The following is an 8,716-nucleotide window of genomic DNA, read 5'->3' as shown; positions in this document are numbered from 1 at the left end:
AGTGTGGAGAACAAACTTGAAAATGGTGTTGTGTGTGATGGCTGGCTTCTCAGAAATATAACGCATTTAATATTACCCCTTTGGTCAAAATTGTCTGTATGTTGTAACCATATAACACGATTTCTTAGGTGACAAAGGGTACCTGTTGAAGACGTAGCTTCTCACCCCACTCACCAGCTCACTGACTGAACAAGAATGAAGTTATAATGACCTCCACTCTCAGGCTCAAGCAGCGAGAAAATGCCAGTTATAGGAGACTCGCCAATAATTGTAGCAGCTCGCTGATCAAACAGTGTAATCCCCGGAATTCCACCTCCTCCTCCAGTGGTGTTGACACTCAGACAGTGGCTCATCAGCAGTGGAGGTCTTCTTTGGCCTACTAGTCCCTTTACAATTATTGAGCTCACCATTGTGATCTTTCTTCTTAATGATATTCCAGACAGTTGACTTTGGTACTCCTAAGGTTTTACAGATTTTCTTGTTTTTCAGCATCATAATGGCTTCTTTGACTTTGTTGAACAATGGCAGCTACAGACTCTAAAAGGTAGAAGCAGGCCGAGGTATCTTATGAAGCAATGAAACACAACTGAGGAATCACAAACACCTGTGACGCCAATTGTCCCAAACATTATGGTGCCCTGAAACAGGTGAACCGTGTTGTCATTTCCACATGATGTGAACGAAATGTATCAAAAGACTGCAATGTGCACATTCATCACATCTGAATTATTTTATTTGTATTGTTAAACTGTGGAGCAGAGGGTTAAATCAAGGAAAAATATATCTTTCTCCCAAACATTATGGAGAGCACTACATGTATTAAAAATAGCAGCGTCCCTAGCACTGACCCCTGAGGGACACCACTCTTAACATCAACCAATTCTGATGAGGTTCATCACACCATCACCCTCTGCTTCCAGCGTCTGAGCCAATTCTGCAGCCCTCTACTCACAAACACCCTGAACTCCCACTTGGCACACTGTTGCACATGCCCTCACACAGTCTCTCCTTCAGACCAAGCCTAAATTGAATTCCAGTGATTTTCAACCGTAGCTGTCATTTACATAACCTTAGTGAGATGGAGGCAGTTGTGATCACCCTCTCGTGAACTGCTGACATACTTCAGCACCTCACTCCAACTAGTCTGTGACTTGCTCCGATAAATTCAAACAGGTTTGATTGTGTCTTGTCACACACATGCAACTAGGAGTGAGCTGAGTGGACCAAGTGGAGGTAATTACCCGCCAGGCCAAGGGGTGGCAGGGTGCACTAAACCTACCTCTGTTATCTCTACAGGCCAAATATGGGAAAACCTGCCTGATTCAACAACACTTCCGGGTCCAGCCCCAGACTGAACAACAACAACATTTATTTCTATAGCACATTTTCATACAAATAATGTAGCTCAAAGTGATTTACATGATGAAGAAAGACAAAATAAATTAAAATTAGAGTAAGGGAACACTATGGCCAGGGAGGACAGAAAAAACAAAAAAAAACTCCAGACGGCTGGAGAAAAAATAAAATCTGCAGGGGTTCCAGGCCATGAGAACGCCCAGCCCCCTCTAGGCAATCTACCCAACATAAATGATCAGTCCTCATTGTATTCAGGGTTCTCATGGAAGGATTTGATGATGACGGTCACATGGACTTCTTGAAGTCACTTCCGGGTCCAGCCTCCAGACTAAAGTCACTTCCGGTTCTGGCCAGATGACATCACTTCCGCCTTTCGGCTTATAAAGCCGCCATGTTTCTTCCACCACTCAGTTCAGTGGAGAACTCCAAACAGTGCCCATGAGTGCTGTAGAAAAACCCAGGGACAATATATGGGTGGCCGCCCCAAACCTTTTTGCAGGTGTCAAGGCTATTCATTTCATAGTCTTTAGTCGTAAAGAGTGGGCTATGTGTGCAGGAGAGCTGACAACCAATGAGTGCTCCTCCAAAAGTACAGTGCATAGAATGCAGAGACGAAGAATAAGGAACATATTAGCTTTGGGCCACACAAAACAGAAGAGGAGTTCGTCCCTCTGATGTGTCGTGTTTTATGTACCATGAAAGAACGAAAAAAGGAAAAAATAGATCAGAGTTTGTGGCTGAACTTGCTGGCTTCATCAGGTAGTACGTTATTGGCAGTTACAAAAATGTGACGTGCATGACTGCACTGGAAGGTCAGCACTCAGTTGCTAAACTTGACATGGCCAGGGATTTTCAGTCATTTAAATCAGGGGTTCTTAAAGTCGGTCCTGGGGTACCCACTGTAGATTTAGGTTTTTGCTTCAACCAGATTCATAATCAGTGACAATGGCTAACACTGATCTCATTTCATAAATTGGTATTTTTTTCTTTTTTCTTATTCTACATTAAAAAAGCACAGAGACATAATTTTAACATTTATATTTTTGCTGTAAATTTAAATGCTTAACTCTCTTTTGTAGATTTCCTTATATTTTGCCCTTTCTCTGTGCAGTTTGCTCCCTTCATTGTATCGTAATAATGACAAATAAAACCAGGCAAACTACACCTGAATCATGAAAGGCTGCAACTACTTTAGCATCAGACCCACTAATTAGTAAATAATGGGTTAATTAAACAATTAAAACACCTGGAAAAGCAGAATGAAAATCAAGATGAAAATATTGTTAAAATGAAAAAAAAAAAACATTATTCCGATATAACTGCTTAGTACATTTTAATATATATATATATATATATATATATATATATATATATATATATATATATATATATATATATATTATCCAACTAGGTTTTGTAATTTCTATATTGTTTCCAAAACACAGAACTTGGGAAATAACACATCACTTAATTAGCCCAGGAGTACAATTTAAAACAGAAGCTGATTAGAAGAAAAACCCACAGCCACAGTGTGCCCCCAGGACTGATGTTGAGAACCCCTTATTTAAAATAACATGTTTTGGTGACACAATCTACAACTGCGGTCAGTAAATCTCACAAACCCCACAAACTAGAAATCACTAATGTGACATCAGCTTAATGTATCATTAAATTTTAAAACCTGTATTTTCTTATTTCTCCACTTCTCTGACATGGCTACAAGTTCCTTTTTTAACCACTGAGTGGCACTGTAGACCACATCTCAATCTTCCTATTCTTGCTTGTGTTTACTATTGTGGTCACTGGCCATTAAATGACCTCATAATGAATGTAGAACTCTGTGTGGCTCCTTCATTAGCTGATGTCCAGTCAGAGAAAGTGGAAGATGTACAGGAGGGCTTTGGTCCACAACAGGACGCACCATTGGATCATGTAATATTATCGGACAAACATCAAAGTTGTCGTTCCGGGACAGTAGTCCACCTTCAGTCATAGAACTTTAAACTCAGCCTCAAATATCACAAACCTGAAAGTGTCCAAAAAAGCTTCCAAAATCCCTCATTGGACTTAAAGAAAGAACCTCTCTGTCTCAGTCACAAAAATGTGTGTAAAACATTCCAAGCTTACATGTAAAAGATCTATCATTGTTTAATTCATAAGGTAACATTTTTTAAATCGGTTAAATGACTTTCAATATAAATACCTCCATTGTGATGTCAGAGGCAACATTGAAAGCTGATTGGTTGAAGGTGAATGAGCTATTTTGGAACAACAACTCTGAAGTAGCGCCAGGCATAATAATAAAATAAAAAATATAAAATGAATACTGCGTTGGGCTGGCGCCCTGCCCAGGGTTTGTTTCCTGCCTTGCGCCCTGTGTTGGCTGGGATTGGCTCCAGCAGACCCCCGTGACCCTGTAGTTAGGATATAGCGGGTTGGATATGGATGGATGGATGCATGGATAAAATGAATAATAACATAAAAATAAAATAAGAAAATAAAAATTATCAGTGTCATATGCACCTAACCTTCGTGTGGTATGACATTGTTAAATGCTTTGTACCAAAGGGGTCATAAAAAACAAAATTTAATTTTTTCTTAATAGATGTATGAAAGATGGGTGTGGGGTGGCACGGTGGCGCAGTGGTAGTGCTGCTGCCTCGCAGTTAGGGGACCTGGGTTCGCTTCTCGGGTCCTCCCTGCGTGGAGTTTGCATGTTCTCCCCGTGTCTGCGTGGGTTTCCTCTGGGAGCTCCGGTTTCCTCCCACAGTCCAAAGACATGCAGGTTATGTGGATTGGCGATTCTAAATTGGCCCTAGTGTGTGCTTTGTGTGTGTGTAGGTGTGTTTGTGTGTGTCCTGCGGTGGGTTGGCACCCTACCTGGGATCTGTTCCTGCCTTGTGCCCTGTGTTGGCTGGGATTGGCTCCAGCAGACCCCCGTGACCCTGTGTTTGGATTCAGCGGGTTGGAAAATGGATGGATGGATGGAAGATGGGTGTGCATCTTTGTGGCTTAGTGCTTCTCAGGCTCTTAAAGTTTTTCTTTAATTCATTTGTTTTGAGCTCACTGAATGGATTTGTCACAATGTGCCATCCATCTTCAGAGAGCTACATGGTCATTCATGTGCTAATCTACTCACTGCCCATCCACATTTATTCGTCCACTTATCCAGTTTGGGGTCACAGCCACCTAGCGTCTATCTTAGGCACATTTTAGTTTGAGGGCAGGCAACCACCACGACGCTGGCACTGATGTATTAGTGGGCACACTTACTCATTCAAGGTCAACTTACTGTGGACTCCCTACATTTCCTAACAGGAACATCTTTGTGTGTGAAACAAATCAGGGAGAACATGCCAACTCCACATAGATAGTGACAAGACCAGAATTTGACACTGGAGCTGTGAGGCAGAGGGTACTGACCGTTACACCAGTGTGCAAACCGCAAAAAAATATCAAATGAAGAGAACTGATAGGCAGCAATGGCATCTAGGTGTTCAAAATTATGACAATCCCATAATACAATCACAGGTCATTGTTACATTTAGAAAAAAAGTAAAATAATCAGATGAAACAAAAGAGGTAGTGGGCAGCACCTTACCATTCAGAGGTGTACCCCTGCAGTTCACCGTGACCTTCTTCGATTCAAGAGTAATGTTTCCACCATTGACTTTGACAATAAACTCTTCAAAGGGTGGGACAAGAACTTCAAATTCTGTCCCGAATATTTTGAAAATGTGCGCCCCATGGCACCTTGTGATATTGAATAGTGTTGCAGTGCTAAAATGCCAAGACTTGCAGACGTCTGGTGTAGCGGGTCCACAGTTCTAAATGAAAGGCCAGCTTTAAAATAATCCATTTGGCTGTGTCATTCTCTGTGGGCACGATCATGCAGCCATGGAGAGTTGATGAGGTAATTGGGGTGAGTCTCACCTGCACATGAGGGTGCCATCGTTCTCAATTGCTTCATCAGCTTCCTGCAGTGCATGATTGAGGCACTCTGCAAAATGGAGCCGTATAAATATGGGCCAGCATAGGAAATCGGGAGGAAAAAAGAAAGAGGATGAGCCAGCTGGCTGGAAGAGAGAGAGAGGTCAGTACAGTCAGGGGTCCTTAATGGAGGGAAGGATCGGCGCTCGAGGGACGGTTCGTGCCCACGGACAATGTGTAGGAGTGTGTTTGATCGAGGTGGAGTTCTCCCTAGGGATCTGAGGGATGACTACATGTGCGAGAAGGAAGACAGGAGGACCCAGAGTGGTCTGGCTAACACCGGCAGAGGCAGCCAAGATGTGAGTCAGTAGCGAGAGAAGCGTGACTGCTGAAGTCTCTTCAGCTGAGCAATCCTTGGGTGAGCTGGAGAGACTAGGAGTGTTTGGCTGGTGTGGCCCCAATGACTGCTACAGGTTATTCAGGTTATACAGGTTGTGAATTTCCCCCTGGGATTAATAAAGTATCTATCTATCTATCTATCTATCTATCTATCTATCTATCTATCTATCTATCTATCTATCTATCTATCTATCTATCTATCTATCTATCTATCTATCTATCTATCTATCTATCTATCTATCTATCTATCTATCTATTCTTGTTTTTTTGCCTTGGTTTAAACATCTGGGTTTATTTTTACCTGATTTTATGGATTATTTATGTAGTACTAGGGTGTTGTACTGTGTTAGCCATTATGAATGTAATGCGAAATCAAGCAAAATGGCACCTTTTATTGGCTAACTAAAAAGATTACAATATGCAAGCTTTCAAGGCAACTCAGGACACCTTCTTCAGGCAAGATGTAATAAAAATTATTTATTTCTGGAATGTTTTGAAGCACAGCACTATGGACACTGTTTTGATTTTGTTTGATTTTTGTAATAGAAGCACCATCCCCTTGCTCTGAGTGTGAATTGTTCCCATTTGCCAAGCTCATCCAGTTACATTACCAAAAGTGTTGTTTTGGAGAGACTCCAAAAAGGGAAGAAGGAGCATGAAGCTGAACCCGTGCTGTCACGAGAAGATGATGCAAATCTTCCAAAGTGGAAAGCCTCTCCTTTTCTTGGCCTTAACAGTATTTTTATCCCTCTGTAAACCCTGATGCAGATCCTTAGTTTTAGGGTGTGGATGGCCTTGGTAAGTAGGAACCACATGGACCTGAAGTGCTTGTTTGCCACCAAATGCACACCACGCTTCATTGTGGCATTCATCTCAAAATGGAGTTGATCATCTGCGTAAGCCGTAACAGTCATGGTGATATTCCAGTTCAAAGCAGGTGGAACGTCTGATTTTCAAATTTTGCATGCATCATCCCAGACTTACGTGACTGCTTTCATAGATCGCAATTCTGAATGATACCAAGGAGCTGAACGTTTAAAGGAAACCTCCTTATGTTTTAAAGGTGCTGTTTTATCTAATGCTGAATGAAGGGCTGAGTTATAGTGGTCAACAAGACTATCTAGTGTTGACGGAATAGGTGAAGACAGTAAAAGATCAGAAATGGATCCAAAAAGGATAGAGGGACAGATATTTTTAAGGTTTCGGAAAGAAATTTGACATTTACAGGTAAAAGATGGGAGAGGTAATGAGACAGTGAAAAATACTGCTTTATGGTCAGAGAGTCCCAAATCAGTGCTGTAAATGTTGGCAACAGATAGTCCAGAAGTGCAGATCAAGTCCAGTATATGACCACCAGAGTGGGTGGGAAAATCAACATGTTGTGTCAAGTCCAAACAGTCCAGTAAGGGTAGGAATTCATTTCTCAGTTTAGATGTAGTAATGTCAATATGGATGTTGAAATCACCAAGAAGGATAATTCTCTGAGAGTAAGAGCTTAGGTGGGTCAAAAGTTCAATCAGATCGGATAAGAAGGATGCATTGTATTTTGGGGAACGATAAAGAACAATGAGTGAGACAGGACCAGATTCCGTTATTAGTTTAAGAGCCAGGCACTCAAAAGACAATGGACAGTCAATTGGGATTTGTTTGATGTTTAAGTCTGCTCTGACAATTACTGCAAGCCCACCGCCTTGCCTTGAGCTGCGAGGCTCTGTGTGGAAAGTGAATCCTGGAGGTGTCGCCTTGGTGAGTGACGTAAATTCATTTGGTTTTTGTCATGTCTCCATTAAACACAGACTATCAAGTTTGGTGTCAGTGATGAGTTCTGACAGCACCAATGCTTTGCCATTAAGAGATCTCGAGTTAAAAAATGCAATATTAGATAATGAGGCTTCTTTTTGCACAGAGTCATGATCAGGGTTTATTTCCACATAATGTAAATTCGGCACACTGACACTTCTATTTCCAGGGCCATGAGAAGGACGGCTTATTCCTGAGCAAATGCTGCCCGTGGTCTTTTCATTCGCAGCCTGGAGGTGGCAGTGACCTGACCCTCGATGTACATATTTCGGGCGCTGCAAAATACTGGCGTCTTTTAGGATGTTCCAGTCAGACCATTTGCTCTGGACAAACTGTTTAAGAAGAAGGAGTTTGTCATGAGATTATTTTAGCATGATACTGGGCAATACTTATCTGAATAGCACTGGAGAAGCAGCACAGCACAACGGAACCGGTAGGACAGGCGGGTGTGGTAGCGTAGATGAGCAAAGCAGCAGAAAGCATAGCAGGAGGAGGTAGCAGGATTTGGAGGTTCCACTACACAGCCACAAATAGTAATGTTTGGTAATTTCAGGCGTGATCGTCCCAGAGCCAAAACCCAGGTTAGTGTGAACATCAAATCTGTTCCCGGTCGTAGAGTACTGTAAGATGAAACGGGAGCAGATCAGCATAGCGAATATAATCACGGAGACAGATCATCCCGAGGTCCTAGATCGCCAGGTACAAAGAAATGTTCGTAGGTCTCATCCCGTGATCCACAGACTCAGCTGTTCCCAGTAAAGCGGAGTCCATAAAATCTGTAAATATTAAGCCAAATCCATGCAATTCGAGTCATGTGTATCCACGAAGTATACGTACAGTAAAAGAAATAAAACAAGCGTAAGAAAGTGCAGAATTAAGGCAAATTTTGCGAAAAGTGTTGTTAACAGGGAGGAATGGCAACAACATGCGTGTGCCAGCGTCCCCTCTACCTGAGTTATAAAAAAAAAATGGATCTCCAAAGACTTCAGTGAAGATTATCTCTACTGTTTGTCTTCAGTTGAGCAATCCAGTTTTGTGAATCGCTTCTGATGCCAATAGCTACTAACTTCACAGTTCACAAGTCAATGTGTCAGATTATTATCTTTTTAGTACAACACAGTTCTGTAGGCAATGGTTTGCGTTCACAATGAATTTTAAAACAGATGCAATGGCATGGCTCCAGATGTTCATTTTATAATAATTTTGAGACAATTTTCTAAGTAAAAATTTA

This window comes from Erpetoichthys calabaricus, chromosome 5, assembly GCF_900747795.2.
Source record: "Erpetoichthys calabaricus chromosome 5, fErpCal1.3, whole genome shotgun sequence".
Lineage (NCBI taxonomy): Eukaryota > Metazoa > Chordata > Cladistia > Polypteriformes > Polypteridae > Erpetoichthys > Erpetoichthys calabaricus.
This window is presented reverse-complemented; position numbering follows the sequence as displayed.